The 19,837-nt window shown below is 47.9% G+C and overlaps 1 protein-coding gene across 12 annotated transcripts in view; it reads right to left on the bottom strand.

Annotated features, from left to right (window-relative positions):
* CUX2 (cut like homeobox 2) overlaps positions 1-19,837 on the bottom strand; it is a 264,124-nt gene that overhangs the window by 203,956 nt on the left and 40,331 nt on the right. The window contains exon 1 of one of the 12 annotated variants that reach the window (XM_072722857.1): positions 2,720-2,917. The exons of 8 other annotated variants lie outside the window; for them this stretch is intronic. The gene's annotated coding sequence lies outside the window, so the exon portion shown is untranslated. Of the gene's footprint in view, positions 1-1,482; positions 1,693-2,719; positions 2,918-19,837 lie in introns of those variants that run through there. 3 more of the 12 variants (XM_072722850.1, XM_072722849.1, XM_072722861.1) reach the window with 3 other exon arrangements.

Below are 19,837 nucleotides of genomic sequence, written 5' to 3'. Positions count from 1 at the left end.
GGTTTCTACTCTACAAAATCTGACTCCTCCACACCAGCCACCTCCTCTTGCAGAGGGTGATTCCACAAAAGACAAATCCCAATGATGGGGAGGTGAGCCAGATGGGGACAGGGGTTGAAAAGAGGTTCACCTGGCCCTACAGAAAAGCCCAACAGTTACCAGGTTCCCTGCAGGACATGGATTTTCTGCTCTACAGAAATGACTGTGGCTGGTTGCACCACATGGGTGGGAGGGTTCAGGGCTGCTGCAGTGTGGCCATCTTGGGGAGCCCTGACTATCTACAGGACTGTGGCCAGAGCCCCTGCCACCCAGCTCAGGGGAACCAAGCCTAGGGCACCAGCCTGCCCTGGGGTCAGATCAGCAACTGTCTAGCAAGAGCTACCATTGTTGGGTATAGGTGTGCCTTGAAAAAGCACATTCTGTACCACACAATAACTTATATTTAGAAAGCATCACCCCCTCCACAAACAAAGCACCCATGGCTTGTGTGGCCCAAGCTACAGAGGTAAAGCTTGTCAAAATATCAGCTGGAGCAGAGTGGGTTAAAAATGGCACAATCCTCAGAGACATCTGGTTTCCTGAGTCTCCAACCCAAGCTGGAGCCAGCGGGGAGCCTAGTTGCCTGTCACCAGTGCTGCAACGCTGTGCTCTGAAACCAGGGAGGTTCCTGACAGGCTCTGACCCAAGGACAGCTCTGCTGGGGGCTCCATATGTGAGAGGGCAGGAAGGCACCATACGTGCTCTCACATGCAACATGCTCATTACACACACTCTCATACATTCTCTCATACATGTGCACTCATACACAGCACAGTTCGCACTCTCACATGCAATGTGTGCTCACACACGACAAGCTCTCATATGTGTATACCCACACGTAGCCTAGCTCACACACAGATGATATTGCTCATATACAACATGCTCTCACATGCATTGTGCACATGCACAGAACACACTCTCACACAACATGCTCTCCCATGTGATACACTCTCCTATACATTTCCACATGTTCAAATGCATTCTCACATACTCACATGTACACGCACTTTCCCTCATGCTCACGTGCACTCTCACATACACATGGGCATATGGGCCCATGATTACACAACTCATGTGCTTCCCTAAGATGCTCACATACATCCACGTACAAAAAAAGACATGGAGAGTCCCAGAGAAACACGCCCGGACCTATACCCAGCCATGCCCAGCCACACCCATGGCCACTTCCCAACACACACACACACACACACACACACACACACACAGACCTCAAGAACATACACGTACAATGATCCACACTTGGTCTTCTTGTGTGTGGACAGCCCCCCAAGAGCCACAATTCACACAGAGAAAAACACCCAAGGAGCCACACATAAGGCTAGATGCACACACAGAGACACATGGACACACACACATAAAGTCACAGCCTCCTCCTCTCACACCCCCAAGGTCTCCCAACTGAAAGCAGGCCCTGGCACTCACCCTGGGCAGGACTGTCCACACACAGGCCGCGATGCTGTCCTTCCAGCCCTGGCCTGGCAGCTGAGCCCACTCTAAGGGCCTGTCAAGCAGTACCACCAGCAAATAAAAAGCGAATGTGCAAAAATAAAACCGAAAGGCTGCGATAAAGCAGTCCCCTTCCCACAGGACTCTGCGCTGACGCAGGTTCTGCTCTCTGCAATAAACATTTTCATTCTAATTTTAAAAGACATTAGCATTACCTCTTTGGCTCTCCATCCAGCCAGACGGTACTTCGCCTGCTGGGCCACTCACAGGCCGCCCTGGGTGGTGAGGGGATACAGAGTCTCAGGCCTCACACCTGAAGCCCTCAGTTCACCCTGCACGATGGGTGCTGACCTAGGGACCTGCCGGCCACCTGGATTTGATTTACACCATGTTCATGGGATCCCAGGGATGATCACAGCATAAAGCAAAGAGATACCCCCAAACTTCCCCTGAAGAACTCTCTCTCACTCCAGTCAGGACCTCTGCAGACCTAATCCTGCCCTCCAATGTGAGCACCATACATGAGAAAGGCAGCTTTCAAATGGCGGGTCTAACCTTGGATAAACAAGAGGCTCAGTGTGAACTAGGGCGCTGTTCTCCACCACCATCCCACAACTGGCCCTACCTGCAAACTCGCCTGCAACTCAAGTCTCAGCTCACACCTCCTGGTAGTGACCCAATCTGATTTCTAGGTTTGGTGAAGACTTAAGGAAGAAGGGAAACAACAATGCTAGTCTGGGGGAAAAGTGAGCTGTTTTTACAAGCTTGGAGGCCCAGACCCCAAAATATAGCATCTAGGCTCCATTCTCAGCTCTTGCCCCACTATGCTCACCCCTGAGGCCCCAGGTACTCTGAACAGAGGACTTCTGCAAAGCCCACCTCTGAGTCTTTGCCCTGCTGTTCCCTCCTCCTGGAACACAACTTCCTGTCTCTTCCCCAGAGCTGTGCCTGGTTCTTCTTCAGGTCCCAGTTTCCCAGTCACTTCATCTCATTTTGTTGGGGACCTAGGGATCCCATACTGAAGGGGGAAGACCAGTTCCTGCCTTCACTGAGCTACAATGCAGGCAGCCCCCTCCTGGAAGCATCCTCAGCCTCCCAGGTTTTGTTGAGCACCCCCCCAACCCCCAACCCCCACCCCCACTCCCACCCCGTGCCCACAGGTCCCTGGAGTCCCCACTTAGGGGACAGCTCTTCGCAGGCTGCTTCCACCTACCTGTCTGCCGTCCGTCTTCAGTTGCTATGACCAGGGGCTCCCCAAGAGTAGGCAGCTGCATGCCATGCTCGCCAGGTCTCCCCACACTAGGCACAGCATAAGCCCGATGGGTGGATGTTGAGTATATAAGTGAATGAATAGCTTATGCTGGAGAAGGCATGGATCACGGTCTTCTTCCTCTCGAGTAGCACAGAGAAACTAAGAAAGGAACCTAACTAAGTCCTTGCTAAAGAGATGACACATCAGCTCCCAGCTCTTCTATACTCTGCCCTGGGGCTGGCACTGCAGCCCCCTCCAGCCGTTTCCAGCTGTTTCCACATCACTCTATTACCAATTGAGGCTCCATAGATCCCAAGCGTAAAACTGCAGGGTGGGAAAGAGAAATGTCAGCAGATGGCTCGTTACAGCCTCCCTCCAGGGCCTCTTTGAATCTCCCTTTGAAACATCCCTACATTGGCCTTCTCCTGGGCAGCCCCTGTGCCACTGCCAGGCCCACACCCCCTTAACGCAGGCCTAGATGATGGTAGGAGCCCCTCCTCAACTCCCTGATGGGTCTTACCCAATGATCCCTCCTCCCCACAGCAGCCTGGAGGCTTTTTGCAAAAGGTAATGGATCCTGTGCTCAAACCTGTCCATGGCTTCCTGTAGGTCTTAGAATCAACCCCTCAAAAACCTCACCCTGAGCCTCCAGGAAAAGCCCAAATCTGATCCAGTGTCCCAGGAGGCCCGATCTGAAACCCACCACCTGCTTCAAGCTTACCTTGATCCCAGTTAAATAACCCGCCAGTCCTCAATTGCCCCTGGTTCTCAACCTCTGTCTGTGCCAGTGCCCAAGCTGTTCCCTGTGTCTGATGCTGTTCCTTGGTGTAGAATGGCTACTCTAATTCCCTGCCTGGCAAACTCATTTTTTCAGACCTGCTGCAAATAGTTTCTGTGCTGCTCCTTCCAAACTCCTGGCTTTCCATGAACCCATACAGTGTGTACCCTGTGAAAACCTCCATCTTATATGCTGTCATGGGGGAGGGGTCTTCTCTCCCTGGTGACCCTCTTGAGAGTAGGAGTCCCATCTTATTGAACTAGGGGCTCTGCAGATCTGGCCCAGAGTAGACACATTGTGTATTAGTGATTACTGCTGTGATGAATATAATTTTTAAGCTTCCCTTGCAGCCTGGTGCCTTGCTGTAAGCTCTCATATTAGTTTGTTTCTCATAAATCAAGCCAAAAGGAAAATCCAGATGCCTCTGCTTCCTCCCCAACTCCTCATGCTCCAGTCTGAAGGTAGAGGGTTTGGGGATCAGCATGTGAGCAGTGGGGGGAAGGGTCCCTCCGAGATGACACAGGAAGCAGTGGGAAATGATGGGGCTCATCCCCCCAAGACAGGCATGTGAGTATCTGAGACTCTCACATTCAGCCCAGAACAACATGGGTCTGAGTCCTGTGTTGCTCCCCACTTCCCCCATCATTTCCCTGGAGCTCTGTCAGCAGCGGTCAGGACAAGGTTAGCATGAGGCAGGCTGTGTAGGCTTTTAAAGACATTTGGGACCCTGAAAGGGAGACAGGAAAGATTCTGAGTACAGGATCCCCAGGGGTACCATGCTCTGCCCAATGGTACCCTACTTTAAGGACTTGATACTTTATCTTGAGGAAAGAAGCTCACTCTCTAGAGGCAAGACCTTTGCTGCCCCCCATTTCCTGCAGCTGAGTCTCCTGGACAATTCCAGCTCCACTCACAAACCAGCTCAACAGCTGAGCTGGCCTTGCCTTCCGAAGAGAAGATGAAAGTTGGAAATGCAGCTGAACTGAGAACTGGGGACTTAAATCATCAGAGAAGGACGGATGATGAGCACGCCATGGGGCCTTGGCAAGGGACTTCACCCTTCTGAGCCTCAATTCCCTCACCTGGAAAATGGGTGGAAGTAATAAAAATTTCTGAAATCCCACACAGGGAACACTCAACATGATGCCTGGCATTCTGCTCTGCTCCAGCTGTGAGGAGCCTTATGACAATAAATTGGGTAAACCTAACTAGTTTCTGGAGAGCAGGAAGAAAGGCCAGAGGGGAAGAGAGCAGCTCAGGACAATGAGACTTGGCCTGGGCAAGTAGGGAACTTAAGACCATAGTCCCACCCCCCCATACCCACCCAGAAAGGCTCTACTTTGTACCCTCTGGGCAGCCATGGGAATGCTAACCAGCCTTGGGTGATCATAACGCTCTGAGGGCCAGGCAGCTCCTGATTTTCCACACTGGAGAGTTGGGGGGGGGGGCACACATGGGGGAGCGTGCTCAGTGGCTCAGATAATCCAGGGGTTGTCACTCATTCATGAGCCACTCTCATCGTACCTCCTGCCCCAGGACTTGCTGCCAACTCAAACTTGTGCTGGGTGACATGAAACTTCCTAGCCCCTGCACCCTTGCTGGAGGACAGGGTAGGGGTAGGGACTCCAGGCCTGAGCTCTGGAGTCAGATCATAGCTCCAGCACTGAGCAGAGAGAGCTGCCACAGTTTATGGGGGGCTCATTTGAGGCCACCTCCAGTGCCCATCACTTTAGACCAGCATCCCCTGACTCTGCACAGGTCTCAGCAGGCCCCCCATTATGGCTTTGAGACCTTGAAAGAAGGCAACAGTGCTCAAAGCTGCCAAATGGAGGCTGTGAGTTCTCTCCAGTCTGAAGAGGGAAAGTAGTGATGATTATAACAATAGTAATATTAATAAAACATTAATAATAGTAACAGCCATACATACTGGACAACATCAGCTTTATACTGACCGGGACCTTATGCTGGCTCCTCTGGTAGCATTCTCTCACTCCTAAGTAGACCCTTCAGAAGTAGCATTGTTATGCTTATTTTACAAACAGGAAACTGAGATTTAAAATGGTAAAGTCATCTCTCCTATTATCCCTTCTTACAGACCAGGAAACAAAGACCCAGAGAGAGTAAGGCACTCATCTGAAGACACACAGCAGGCAACAGACCAGAATTTGATCCCAAGGTTATCTGACCTTCATGCTCTTAACCACAATTCTTTCCTCCTCAGCAAAACCCACGCTAATCATTCAACAAACAGTGGCTGAGCCTTTAAGAAACTCGAGGTAATGTTCAGGGCCGGGAGGAGTCCTGTGCTCTGGTGGCTGACCAGCTAATGGGGGAAAGACAGACTGAAGTCTCCATCACTCCTGAGGGTGATGAGGGCCAAGGAGGGGACTAGAAGAGGAATTTATAATAAAGAAGAGTTCACCATCTTCCAGAGATCAAGAAAGCCCTCCTAGTTAAACAAGATGCATTCCAAACCGCACAAAATTTCTGTACAGAGGGGCAAAACAGACATTCATTAGACAATCATGTAAATCCTTTCTTTTGCTTAAAATCGTGAGTGCCACCAAACAGCTGGGCACTGTTGTAACCAGGGCCCGGCAGGTGACACATGTCCTTGTTCCCTGTCCCTAAGATCCTCCAACCTGGAGGCAACCAAAGGTACTTACCTGACAGGAAAGCCAGGCCCTTGGCATGACCCTTGCCTCCCCCCTTGTCAGCTCCAGGTCCCTGTAAACTTCTCCTGACCTGGCCACAAGGAGGTAGCCGGAGCTGCTTACTCAAGACCCAGCCACAGCCTCTGCTTCCCGTGTTTCATGCGGCTCTTGGAATTATCGATTCTGCCACTAGAATGGCCAGGATAATTTTGCTTAGCTTCAAATACCTGGCTCTCATGAATTCTTTGGCCAGAAGGTTATAAAGCTTCTTCTAAAACATGGGGGAAAGATTAAGCCTGCTTATGGTTAATAATACACTATACCCTGTCCATCAAGCTGCCTGTCTGCTATTGAAAGTTCACTATTAGATACTTATTTAAACAGCCTCGCAAGACCTCCAAGGAAAGTGCACTTATGCATTTTTCCCCTCCTTGCTGGCATAAACGACTATAGATAAACATCAATTCACTCCTGCGGATCACAGTCACAGTAAATAAATTTTTCAGGAAGCTTGAGATCTGCACAAAGGCTCCACCAAGCTCCCATTTCACACAACATCAATGTTTGGCCTCCAAGAAATAAAAGCTCTAAGGTGCCCGTCACTAGGAAAAATTATCAATTGTCAAGTCACTTTTAAAAGAGAAAGAAGACACAGCTTTTCAGGGAGACATTCCTCTAATACTTAAAAAAAAAAAAAGTTGGATGGACAGTCATTTCACCTGCAAACTAACCACTGGGACTTTTCCCCAGGTGGCCAGCCCCAAATTTCTGTCCCTGACCCACTGCCCCTCAGCGTGCCCAAGCAGCCACAGTTAGAGCAGCCAGTTCTGGCTGAGTTCAATGACTTCAGTGACTCGGGCTCCGGGGTTATTTTTACTTTCTCAAAGTGTTTTTTTTTTTTTCACTACTTTTAGAAGTGGCAGACGAGGCTTGTCTATTATAAAATATTTGTTGCAAACACACACACACACACACACACACACACACACACACACACATACATTTGCTCCACACACACAGTTCCTGTCTGTGTAAAAATCTCAAGTCGCTGTAGTGTGAGGGACAGGAGACAGGGAAGCTGAGACACCCGCCTGGGCATGAGGGTTTATGTAACCCTTCAGGCCTCAGACTTCACACAGTTCTGCCGAGCTGGGGTCCTCTAAGCTGGGAGCCTGGAGGACACATCATTTTAGAAATGGGGAAACCGAGGCATGGAGGGGCCTAAGGCAAGGGAAGGGAATCAGAGAAGTGGACCTGAATGTACCTGTACTTGAATCTCAGCTCCACCACCTTTCACCTGGGTAGCCTTGGGCAGGTAACTTGGGCCGAAAACTGTAATGACTCTAGGAAAAAATATGCCCCCAACTTTGAGGATTGCTAGCAGCTTTAGAAGAAATAGCCACTACCAGCTCTTTCTCTCTCTCTCTCTGTCAAATTTGTCCAAGCCTCAGTTTCCTTATCTATAAAAGGGGACTTGCAGCAGTCTCTGCCACACAGGGTCACTGAGAAGATTCACTTCTAGATTCATACTCCTTAATTCTACTGTTAAAGGATTCAGATCCTCCCAGGCAAGTGCTGGCAAAGATTAGGGCTGGATCTGACAGGAGGGTGCACTATTCTTAGAGCTGCACTACCAGCCCCGATTCTAGGTCCACCAGGCAAGAAGATGGTCATGGCCATCTTCCCAGTCCCAGATTCTCTGTCCAAACAATAAGACATGGGGCTTGACACTCTCTAGCATTAAAATCACATGTGATGTCTTCATGGTCAACTAGTAAGGAAGGTGCTATTATTATCTCCAATTTTCAGAGTGGAAATTGTGGCTCAGGTAAGAACAAGTTGTCAAAGACCAAGGAAGCACAAAGGGCCCCAGGCCTCAGCACAGTCCTACTCAGAAGCCTCTTCACCTCTTCCTGATTCACCAGATCAATGGCAGCAAAGACTCCAGGTGTCAGCGTTGTAGTCAGCTTCACATTTAGGACTAAGACTTTCTGGCCACGGCCGGGGGCATCATCCCCCTACCTCTTTCTCACTTCCCCCTCAGAACTCCATATGAAGCTCAGAGTGAAAAGGATACTCTTGACATTTTCTAAAGAAGTTTGAACTGGGAAGAATAGCATCCCCCCCAGAATTCATGTCCACCTGGAACCTCACACTGTGACCTTACTGGGAAAAAGGGTCTTTGCAGATTTAATTAATGAAGATGAGGTCATGCTGGGTTAGGGTGAGCCCAAAATCCAGTGAAAAAGAGGACAGACACAGATAGAAGACAGCCACATGACAACGGAGAAAGAGATTAGAGTGATGCAACCACAAACCTAGGAACTTCAAAGGATTGCCAGCAGCCACCAGGAGCTGGAAGGGGCAAGGCAGGATCCTCCCTGACAGCCCTAAGGAGGAGAGTGGCCCTCCTGACACCTTGATTTCAACCTTCTGGCCTCCAGAATTGTGAAAGAATACATTTCTGTATTCTTTTAAGCCCCCAACTGATGGTACTTTGCTATGGCAGCCCTAAGACACTACTATAGTGCTATTCTATAGAACATGCACAGAACCACAGGCGACCATTGTTCGGACTTCTAAAAGGTTCCAGGCTGGCTGGGGTGAAAATAACAATCGGCCCTCTTGGCTGGGCAACCAGGGTCCAACCAACCCACACCCCTCAATGGTCCCATCTAGTTTCTCAGGGGGCTACACAGGGAGAAGCATAGGCCATCTAGTTACATTTGGAGTTGCCAGTGATGACCCCCACTGGGTTTTCTCCAGGTCTTCCTTGAAAGGGCATGGCTGAGTTGGGATATCCATTATGGCAGCTTTGGGGCTGTAAATCTCACTTCCCTCCGTGAACAGGAACAAGGCTAGCCTCACAGGTTATTTATTGCCAGCTGCCTCTTCAGAGGCCATTCTCTGTACCAGGCACCATGCCCAGCCACCTGGTTCCTGTCAGGAGTGGGCTCACTATCTTCTTCAGGTACCTTTTGAGGTGAGTCTAGATTGACCCCTTATACAGATGGGCAAACTGAGGCTGGGAGTTGCTGGAGTCAGCTAGGATGTGGCACAGACAGACACAAAACTGCAGTCTGTTGGACTCCACCACTTCTTAGTCCAGAAGAAAGAGAAGGAGGTATCACACAGGAAGATGTTGTCACACAGTCGGTGCTCCATAAACGCTGGTTTGTGCTTGCGGTGTAATCTGCTATTTGGTGATGGTACTCTTTCTCAGCACATCTCCTCAGATAAGCAGGAAGAGAGATGAGAGCCCAAAGCCAGTCTTTACCATTAAAATAAGAAAAGCAAAGCAAGAGTTGGTATATCTATATTAAGCTGATCAGGTTATGGCACATTTAGAAAACCACTGGACAAAATAAGGGAGTTGTGTCTTTAACACCAAGGACCTCGCCCCCCTGGGGATGGTCACAGTCTCTGTCTGGGTGGGGTTTGGGATTTGGGATTTTTGTTGCTCACTGTGAGGCAATAATAGCTCCAGGCACATTTCATCTGACCCTCCCAGAGACCAAAGATGCCAAAAGATGGGGAGATGGAAATTACTCCCAATTTCACAGGTGAGACTGTGGAATAGAGAGGTAAAGGGGCCTCCTCTAAGTGGTCTGGCCTAGAATGCAAGTCAGAAATCCAGTTCATCCAGGATGCTCCCTCTTTGGGCCACTTGCTGACACTTGCTGAGCTCTGTCAATTCGATATAGACAGATGTCCTGAATTGGTGCACTTCTCCCCAGGTCCATTCCCAAAGCACTGCTCCAGTCCCTGTGACTTCTCACCAAGATGCTGCAGCAGCCTCCGTGCTGGCCTCCCAGCCTCCGTTTGGAGATTCCCTCTGCTCCTCTCCACTCCACACAGAAGCCAAAGCCACTTTACTGAAGTGTATGTCTAGCTGTATCACCCTCCTTGGCTCCCCTTAGCCCTCAAGATGAAGTCTAAATTCTTTACCTGGCCATGAGCCCCCTGGGATCCCTCCAGAATGACTGGGTGCTGCTTTGGGCCTATTTAATGCTCAAGCATTGATGCCCTGGTTTCAGCTTCCACAAAGTACCTGAACCTTCTGACCCCTGAACCTTTGCATCTGCTGTTCCCTTTCCCAGGAATGCCCTTCCTTCCCCTTCCTCTCACTCAGCTGGCAACACCTAGTCACCTTTCAGCTCTCAGTTTAAATGCCGCCTGAGGCAGGAACCTCCCAGATCCTTTGAGTGGCCCCCATCACAGCAGTGCTATCCTGCTCAACAACAGCTAAGGAGAACTCAGGTGAGGAGCCATGTCAGGGAAGATCATCTGGGGAGGGAGGCTTTGCTTCTCTCAGCATTCTCTAGTCAGAGCTCTGGGCCTCAGGGTAGATAGAGTTCCCGATTAGACCTCAGGCACTGCCAGTGACTGCTATTCCCTACAAAGTGTTATCTGTTTTCTTTTTAAATCTTCATTATTACCCCCTTCTTAGGTGATAAAAGTGAGGCTTGGAGAAGAGAAAATACTTGTCCTGGGCCAAAGTCTGGTAATCTGAAGGCAAACACTTGATCTCAGCACTTGCCAGGCTTTGCCTAGACTTGGCATCTGTGCCAGTGGCCACCACATCACAGGGTGGAAGATGTGCTCGGAACAGCAACTGTGCAAGACAAATCAAAGGAACTACGATCACCACCCTAGAGTGTTAGAGCTGTAGAGGACCACACTTGTTCCACTTGAAACAACCCCCAGTTCCTTTTCTGTCCTGTGCTTTAATCTTCCCAAGTGTAAAATGGGCACAAAACACCAACACTACACATTTGACATCCACACATAAGGCAAAGAAGGAGGGCTTGGGACAGGATTGTGAGTCCTGGTCATTCAAGAGTAGTCAGGCAGGCAACCCAGGCAGATCCTTGGCTATCTCTTCCCTGCAAAGTTGCCAGTCACTTAAGAAGCTAGTGTCTGGCTACATGGTCAGACATCATAAGACGACACATAAGGGAGGTGAACTTGGCTCTGCTCAGCATCTAAACCAGAGAGACTCAGAGCTGCACGTCTAGAGGAAAGAACTCAGGGTTTGGGGCCAGACACTCCGAGGTTTGAGTCCCATCTCCACCATCTGCCAGGTGGGTGTCTTCAGACAAGTCCCTTAACTCTCTGAGCCTGTTTCCCTCCCTGCAAAATGGTGACATCACATCCACCTACTTTGTGCAGCTGTTGAAAAGATCTGAGTTAACGTTTCACATAGTAGGGCTGAAGTCCATTGCACTTTTTTTTTTTTTAGTCCATTGCATTTCTAATATTTAATGAAATAACTTTTCATCCTTTTTAAAAATTGAACATTTTATTGTTAGATCATTGTAAACTCACATGCAGTCATAACAAAGAATGAGGAACTCTCCTGTACCTTTCATCCCCTTGCCCCTATGAGGATAACTTACAAAACTGTGGTACACAGTCAGCCACTACCGGGATACTGACATTGATACAGCTGAGATACAGAACATTTCCGTCACCATGAGGGTCCCTTATGTTGTGCTTTTATAACCATACCTACTTCCCTCCCTGTTCCCATCCCTAATCTGTTCTCCATTTCTCTTGGTCCTCTCAAGAATGCTATATAAATGGAATCATCTAGTATGTCATCTTTTGGGGGACTAGCTTTTTTCACTCAGCAGAATTCCTTCAAGACTCATCCAAGTTGTTAGTTTATCGACAGTTCATTCCTTTTATTGCTGAGTTTTGTTCCATGGTATGGATGTGCTAGTTTGCTCAACCACTGACCTGCTGAAGACCAGCTGGGTTGCTATTTTAGGACTATTATGAATAATGCTGCTGCAAACATGTGCAGGTTTTTGGGTGAGTTTAAGTTTCCATTTCTCTGGGATACAGTCTTTCTTTTTTTTTTTTAATTTTTTTGGGGATACAGTCTTTCAGTTTTAAACCCCTACAGGCATATAATTTCATTCATTTGACAAATATTTATTGAACACTTACTATGTGCAGGTGTTGTTCTGGGCACCAAGGATAGAGCAGGAAATGAGGCAAAGACCCCTGCCCTCTCCTGTAACACAAAACTGAATAACTGAGCAGCAATAACTAGCAAAGTCCACTCATAGCAATACACACAGAAATAGAAAAGTTCACGGATTAATGATAAAATTAGTAACTGGTCCCACAAGCTGGGTCAAGTGCTAAGCACTTGGGTACATTACCTTCTGGTTAAACCTGCTCTGCCTCAAGATGAAGAGCCAGAAAATTCTGTATCAACTTTTTATTCAGGGCATCTTCTTTAGGAAGGTCCTTGTTATACTGGAACAAGCCTACCATGTTCCCATTTCGCAGGCTTTGGAAGTGCCAACACCATTACCTGACAGCTCCAATAACACTAATACTTCTTGAGTATTGACCAGGTTCTGAAACCTTTTGAGATTTGATACAACTCTTTAAATCCTCTTATGCCATGTACTACTCCCTAAGACAACTGCACCATTGGCCCTTTTTACAGGAGGGAAAACTGAATTATAAGAGGCTAACCAACCTGCCAAAGAGCGTACAGCTGGGAAGAGCAGAGACAGGATCTAAACCCTCAAGAACAGAGGGAGGTGACTTGATGGCCTGAACAAGGAGCCATCTTCCTCTCTGGTCCACACCCACCTCTGCGATAGTGACAGCCTTCCCCTCCCATTACCACACACCTCATTAAGGGCCCCGGGGAAGTGACTGTTTCCAATATAAATTGAACAGTTCCTCATTAACTATGAAAGACCTAAGTGCTGATCACCTCAATCAATGTTCTAGGGTCTCATCATTATAAAATGAAATAATCAGGTCAGTCAAATCTATTCCCTGTGATCAAAATGTTTCTCTCCTCAATGCACCTTTGGCCACATGGTCCCAGATGCCAGTAGGTTGGGTACTTTCTCCATCATGAAATAAACTTCATCTTAAGTCCTGAACTCCTGACACCTATTACTCTCATGACAATAAAAATGCCAGCCATGATATCATAGGAATATTCAACCTCCAATGTTTCCCAAATCTTCAACAGGAGCAGAGAGCTTGTTCTTTCTCACTGACAGGGGTTGGCAGCTGGGGGACAATTACTGTGCCCATTATTAGAGAGGCCTCCATTTGCTTCTGTGTTGCTTCCAGGTTAAGTATAAGGGACCTAGAGATTATGCAACTAGAATCAGGCTGGATCCTTACTGGAAGGTGGGAAGACAGCAGGGAGCAAGAAGACATTGAGTTTACATTGCAATGGGGGAGACAGACTCTAACTCAATCAACAACTCAATATCCAATTACAAATTGAAACAAGTATTGGGAAAGGAACCAGAGGATTCCCATTGTGCATCAGCAAAAATGGTCAGAGAAGGCTTCTCTGGGAAGAGATTGGAACTGAATTAACCAGCCATGGGAAGAACATCCACAGTAGAGGAATAGCAGGTGCAAAGGTCCTGGAGTTAGACTATTTCAGAACTCCAAAACATTTAAGGAACTCTCTGGCTTTGTCTTCTTTCACATTCCCTATCACTCACTTAGTCCCACTCGTGATGTTCCTCGAGTCTTCTAAACACATTCCCCCCCAGGGAATGCCTGGAACCCCTCCCAGGCTTTCTGCATGACCTGTTCCACATGTGTGCTGGTAAATGCTTAACAAGCAGCTCTCTGGGGAAAAAGTCCTAGTTTGTAGCATCCGCCATTTCCATGGTGTAAACACTCCCACCATGGCAGAATCCGAGCAACCAGCCAGACATCACTGAACAAGTTGCTGGGAACAGACGGGGGCAATAAGCTCTCATGGTCCCGCACAAGGCAACTCTAGCACACCACTGGCTGGCTCTCTCACTTCAATTTAAGCCTTTAGATGTCACCTCTTAATCCTGTCCTAATCACCAGCCCCTATCAAAACCAGCACCCCTCCCTCCCCTCACACCCAGTATTCATCTGTCTCTTTGCTACCTGTCTCTTTTGACTAGCAGGGCAGCTCCACAAAGGCAGGGAATTCTGCTGGCCTGCTCACTGCTACATCACCAGTGTCCAGAACAATGTGTGGCACATAGCAGAGGCACAATAACATTCAGAGTATAAAAGGATAAGGAGAAGGCATGAGTGGCTGGGCTGTGGTGACATGAGGGACAACAAGAGAAGATGGGGCTAGGTCAGCAGAGTCGACCACCCATGGCCTGGAGACTCTGATGTGAGTCTTGACTTTCTTCTGAAAGCTTCTGAGCAAATGAGTGACAAGACTGATTATGTTTTAAGAAGCCTCCTTTGAATTCTGGGTGGAGAATAGTTGCCCCAAGTGGCAGAGAGAGGGTGAGAGACCAAGGAATACCCTTGTGATGCATTCTGGGGGTAGAGAATCCTCAGGCCTTGGAAACCCGAGCTGAACCCTGAGACTTCCACAAATCCCTTGCACCCAGCAGGAGCCTCTCCAGAACAGGGTCACCAGGAAGCCTGGGTGACGGCAGGCCGCTGTCTGCCAACCCCCCATCACGTGGTTCCTCATTATACAGTGTAGCTGCTGCTGCCAAGCCTCCACAGCCACTTGCACACCGCTTTGCTTTTAAAATAGAAGTTTCCTGTGAAATTGCAAATAATGTATCGCTGAGAGTCCTTAAAACGTTCACAGGTATTTAAAATGCTATATAATCAAGTTCGCAAAAATATAAAGTGTAAGCGTTAAAATACTTTAATGTTCTAATTAAAACCGACCACTTATGCCCTGGCGCTGACTCCTGTTTACTATTTCTGAAATAGCCAATGGCCTCCTCTGGGAAAAAAATTTTTTTTTAAATTGGTCTTATAAAAAAAGGAAAAAGTTAAGTTTGCTCTCTCCAGCAGTGCATTGAAGGAACTAAAAAAATCACACTCTCAAAATATCCACAGGTTGCCAACTGCTAAGGTATACGGGGGCAGGGGGCATCTGTGGGCCCCTCCACCTGCTCCCTTGAAAGTAGACTGAGTAGAAACAGGAGAAAAAGGGAGGAGAAAATCAGGGTTCTGAGAACCCCAGACACCATCCAACACATCAACCCACCAATTAAGGTCCTCATTGTTGGAGGCCAGGAGGGAAAATCATCCTTATTTATAAGGTTTAAGGAAATGGGTCGAGCTCTATCTCCCCATAAACCCTGGTCTCTATCAAGCATGACTATGATGCCTTTGCATATGCTGTTCCCTTACACTTGCCCCTGCAAACTTCTACTCAGCTTTCTGTTCTCAGCTCCTCAAAGCTTGCTCTGGTTATTCCTCGTACTTGAGGAAATCACCCAGTTGTCTGGTCTGCTCTCACTGTTCTCCTGTGCCATAGGTGGCTTGTCACTCTGTTCCCACCAAAGCGACCTTGAATGAGCAGGTTCTTGGGCCAAATGTGGGCCACCCCGTTAATGGCAGCCCCTGACCAATTGCTGGGCCTCTCCCATCCTTGGCTCCCAACACACAAACTCCTTCTTGCTTCCCTTCCTTGGCACTGAGTACCACCTATAATCATGTATTTATTATCTATGTATTTACTTGTTCAGCATCCCCTCCTCATTTGGGTTATAATTTCCATGAGATCAGAGGCCACAGAGGTGACTAGGGCCCATCCGGGTGCACCTAGTAGGGACTCACTAGATGGCACAGATAACAGTCTTTTAGCTCCCTCCTGAATTTCAGTCCTTTTATAAAGTGCCTCATTCATTCATTCATTCATTCATTCAACAATACCACCCTCCCCCCTCACTAAGAACTCATCTTGTATCAAGGCCCAGCAACACCCCAAGATACATGGGCTCTAGGTTCCCCCAGCCCTCTCCTCCCAATGTGTTCTTCCTTTTCCATTTGCCCCTAACGTCATGGACCCATTAGGTCCTGAACCTTGGACCCTGGTCCATGGAAGACATGGCTCTAACATTTCTCTCTGCCGTGGTCTCCTTAACCTTCTAATCCCTGGCCTTCTAGTCCTGTATCAAAGGCCTCAAGCACCTGTGTCCTCCTTCTCCATTCCTGCCCTACTTCTGGGCTGCATCACTGTTCACCAGCATGCTGATTGCTCCCTGGCTGGACTTCCTGCTCCCACTCAATCTGACACAGTGGTTTTCCGCTGGGGTACTCTGACCCCCCAAGGGTCATCTGGCAATATACAGAGATATTTCTGGTTGTCACATTTAGGAGGGAGGCAGTGGGTAGAAACCGAGGATGCTGCTAAACATCCTATAATACGCAGGACAACTCCCACAACCAAATGATCCAAAATGTCAATAGTGTAGTGGCTGAGAAATCTTGTGATAAAAAGAATCTTTTAAGTACAGCTCCAAACATCTCACTCTCCTGCTCAAACACCTTCGATGGCCACCTATGGCCCACCAAGCTACCCAGCATCCCCTCCTGACATTCAGAACCCTGCATTCTCCCAGCCTAACTCCTCATCTCCCTTCCATACATGAGCCAAGCTGGCCTGTTCGGCGCATCCCAGGCTGGGCTCTGACCTTCCTACTCTGGGCCCTCGTCCATGCCGTACACTTCTCCGTCTGTCAGCCTGGTAAGCCTTCCAGCTTTCAAGGCTTGTATCAGTGTTCTGTCCTTTCTCCCAGGCTCTTCAGCTGATCTAATCTGTCTTTCCTCTGCTCCCATGCCCTGGGCTTCAATTTCCCCTAGGCCACCTGCCACCCCTGTCCACTCTGCTCACGGCTGCTTGTGGGTTCTCTCAATACTCTGAAAACTTGGGGCAACCCGGGTGGCTCAGCGGCTTAGTGCCGCCTTCAACCTGGGGTGTGATCCTGGAGACCCAGGATCGAGTCCCACATCTGGCTCCCTGCATGGAGCCTGCTTCTCCCTCTGCCTGTGTCTCTGCCTCTCTCTCTCTGTCTCTGTGTCTCTCACGAATAAATAAATAAAATCTTAAAAAAAAAAAGACTCTGAAAACTTGGTCTCACTCATTTCTCCCCAAAAAGTATCTAGCACAATATTTGTCATACAGTGGATGTTCAAGAGATAATGAGCTAATTTAAACACCTTTTTCCACTGAAGTTTCAAATCCAGAAAACTCCCTAAATGCAAACCAAGTCAGGCCATCAGCCTTTTATTGGACTGATTCCAACCCCTTTAGTTTTGCCTTAAACGATACAGTGTGATTTCCACTTTTCCCCTTCTCCTGAGCTCAGTGCAGAAGGCTGAACTGCTCTGTGCACAGTGTGAGCAAAAACAGAGATGCTACCAAGCTCCGTGCTATCCTCACCTACCCCCACCCCAAACCTTTTTGGGGATACTGGTGCTCTCTGCGGCAGGTCAATTTCAAAGTACAAAATAATACAGTCCCAATGCTGAAAACCTAAAAACCTCCTTAAGAAAGCAAAAACACAAAAATCGCCTATAATCTCCACCACCTAAAAAAAGTGCAAAAGAGACCTAGGAACTATTCCACTCAGGGGTGAGGGAGCTGAGGTATTTATTCACCAATACCTGAGATGGAGAGCGACTCCCAGGGGTTATGTTCCAGCACTTCTGGCTAGCCCCACTCTCAGGCAAAGTAGTCTTGTGGCTTTAGACAAAAACCCCCAGGGCACAGAGATGAATCATCAGCAGGTGGAAGCTTGACAGAGCACTGAAAAGTCCCAGGGGACTGTGACAGCATCTGCTCATCTGCTTTTACCCCTGCCTCAGGCCACAGAGTGGATGACCAATGCCCCAGCACCAATTCTCAATGCATCTAGCAACCACCCCTTATTTTCAGCTGAGGATCCCCGTCCCACCCCATCCTACTCCCTCCCAACTGTTATGAACATCTGTCATGCTTTTCTGGCTAGCCAGCATCAGAAGCTCCTTCTTGTTGGTAGAGAAGTCCCTTCTTACATGAGTCTTGGTGGAAGGCTGAGTCCATTTCTGCTGCCTCCAACTAAGAGTCCTGGATGCAGGTCCTCCTCCATTCTTGGGGTTCAGGATTTGGGCTTAGTCCAATGAACAAATCTTATTCCCCTGGCCAAGGTGGGCTCTGCCTTTGGATTTACAAAAATTACACATTGTGCTGCTCAGGTCTGGCTTTTATCCAAATAGCAATGCACAGAAGATGTTTCCTTTGAAAATTAAATATCAATTGGTCTTTCCCTTCTTAAAAAACAATTTCCACACTTTTTAAAAAACAAAATCAAGTAAATTTTGCTTGGAAAAGTACCCCTTGAGAAAGCTGGAATCAGGGGATGTTTGCAAACCCTGAGTGGACATTGAGTAGGTAGCAGGTGAAGGCAAACCAGAGGATAGTGCTCCCCAACCCCCAAAACTGTAGTAACTAATCGGGCGTGACAGGATGGTGAGCGCTGATCTCTTGGTCCCAGACACTAACTCCACTTCCTAGAAGTGCTGCCATAACCAGGGAGCCTTCATTATTCATTTTGTACTTATAACTACAATAGCTTTTTATTAAAGAATTACTACGTTGGGAGCTCATATTGAGTTAAATTCAATATCCGTATCACTAAAAGTTCACAACAACTCTATGATAGCTATCATCAACACCACCTTCATTTTATGGGTAGGAAACTGAGGCTCAGTAAAGCTCAGCAGTAATATTAGTAAGAATAAATCACATTTATTGAGTCTTGTTATGTACCAGGTACTGTTCTAAATTCCTTCCATTGATTTACCTCATTCTTTTAACAGTTTTTGCTGAGCACCTACTATGTGCCAAGCCCCATTTTAGATGCTAGGAAGACAGCAGTAAGCAAAAGAAACAAATATCTCCATCCTGCTGGAGTTGATATTTTGGTGGGAGAAATTAGTAAAGAAGTTAAATGGTTAAAAGATACACTATGATCAATCATGTTAAGTGCTAAGGAAGAAAAAAAATACATGGCAGGGAAAATAAGAGGGAGAAGGAATGATGTGTGCTTAAGTGTGTGTGTGTGTGTGTGTGTGTGTGTGTGTGTGTGAGTGTATTGTGAAATTTTGGGTAGAGTGGCCAGAGAAGGCATCCCTGAGAAGGTTAACTTTTGAGTAATGATGAAACAAGTGAAGTAGCAAGCTATGGTGACAAGTGAGAAAAAAGAGAACAGTAAGTGCAAAGGTCCTGGGGTGGGAGTGTACCCCACCTGCTCAAAGCAAGGAGATGATATTAACATCACTCCCACTTTACAGATGAGTAACTGAGGTACTGAGAACTTGCTTGCTCAAGGTCACACAGCAAGCAAGTAGATGTGCCAGAACTAGACCCTAGGCCTTCTGGCACTAGGTCAGATGGCTCTTTCTACTGAGATCCATCAGCAAGCAATTACTCTGTGCAATGCCTAGATTAAGATGTTTGTGAGAATCTGCTGGGCATAAAAGGCAGCTGGGAAGTGAGGCATCCTCCCCCACATCCCAAAGCCACACAGATACTCTCAGGCCTGTAGACACACACATAGGTATGCATGCAGGCTCTTCTGCCCCACCCCAAAAGACAGACAACGCAGGTACAAGAACAGCGGCACTGAGGGATGTACAAAGATTAAACTAATAAATAAAGCCACCTAATCAATGGTTCTTGGAGCAGAGCACTGGGGAATGAGAAATCGCTACTCATGCCGGGAAAGTCCAGCTCCTCCAAGTCCTACCAAATTCACAACCTCAACCAACAGTGACAAGAAAGACAAGCTGAACTGGGAAGAGAAAAGAGTCGGGCCCAAGAGGGGCCAGAGCCCACAAGTACAACTGTGTGATTGTAGGCAA

Source organism: Vulpes vulpes, chromosome 10 (genome assembly GCF_048418805.1).
Source record: "Vulpes vulpes isolate BD-2025 chromosome 10, VulVul3, whole genome shotgun sequence".
Classification (NCBI taxonomy): Eukaryota; Metazoa; Chordata; class Mammalia; order Carnivora; family Canidae; genus Vulpes; species Vulpes vulpes.
The sequence above is the reverse complement of the archived record's forward strand: the minus strand, read 5'-3'. Positions and strand labels throughout refer to the sequence as shown.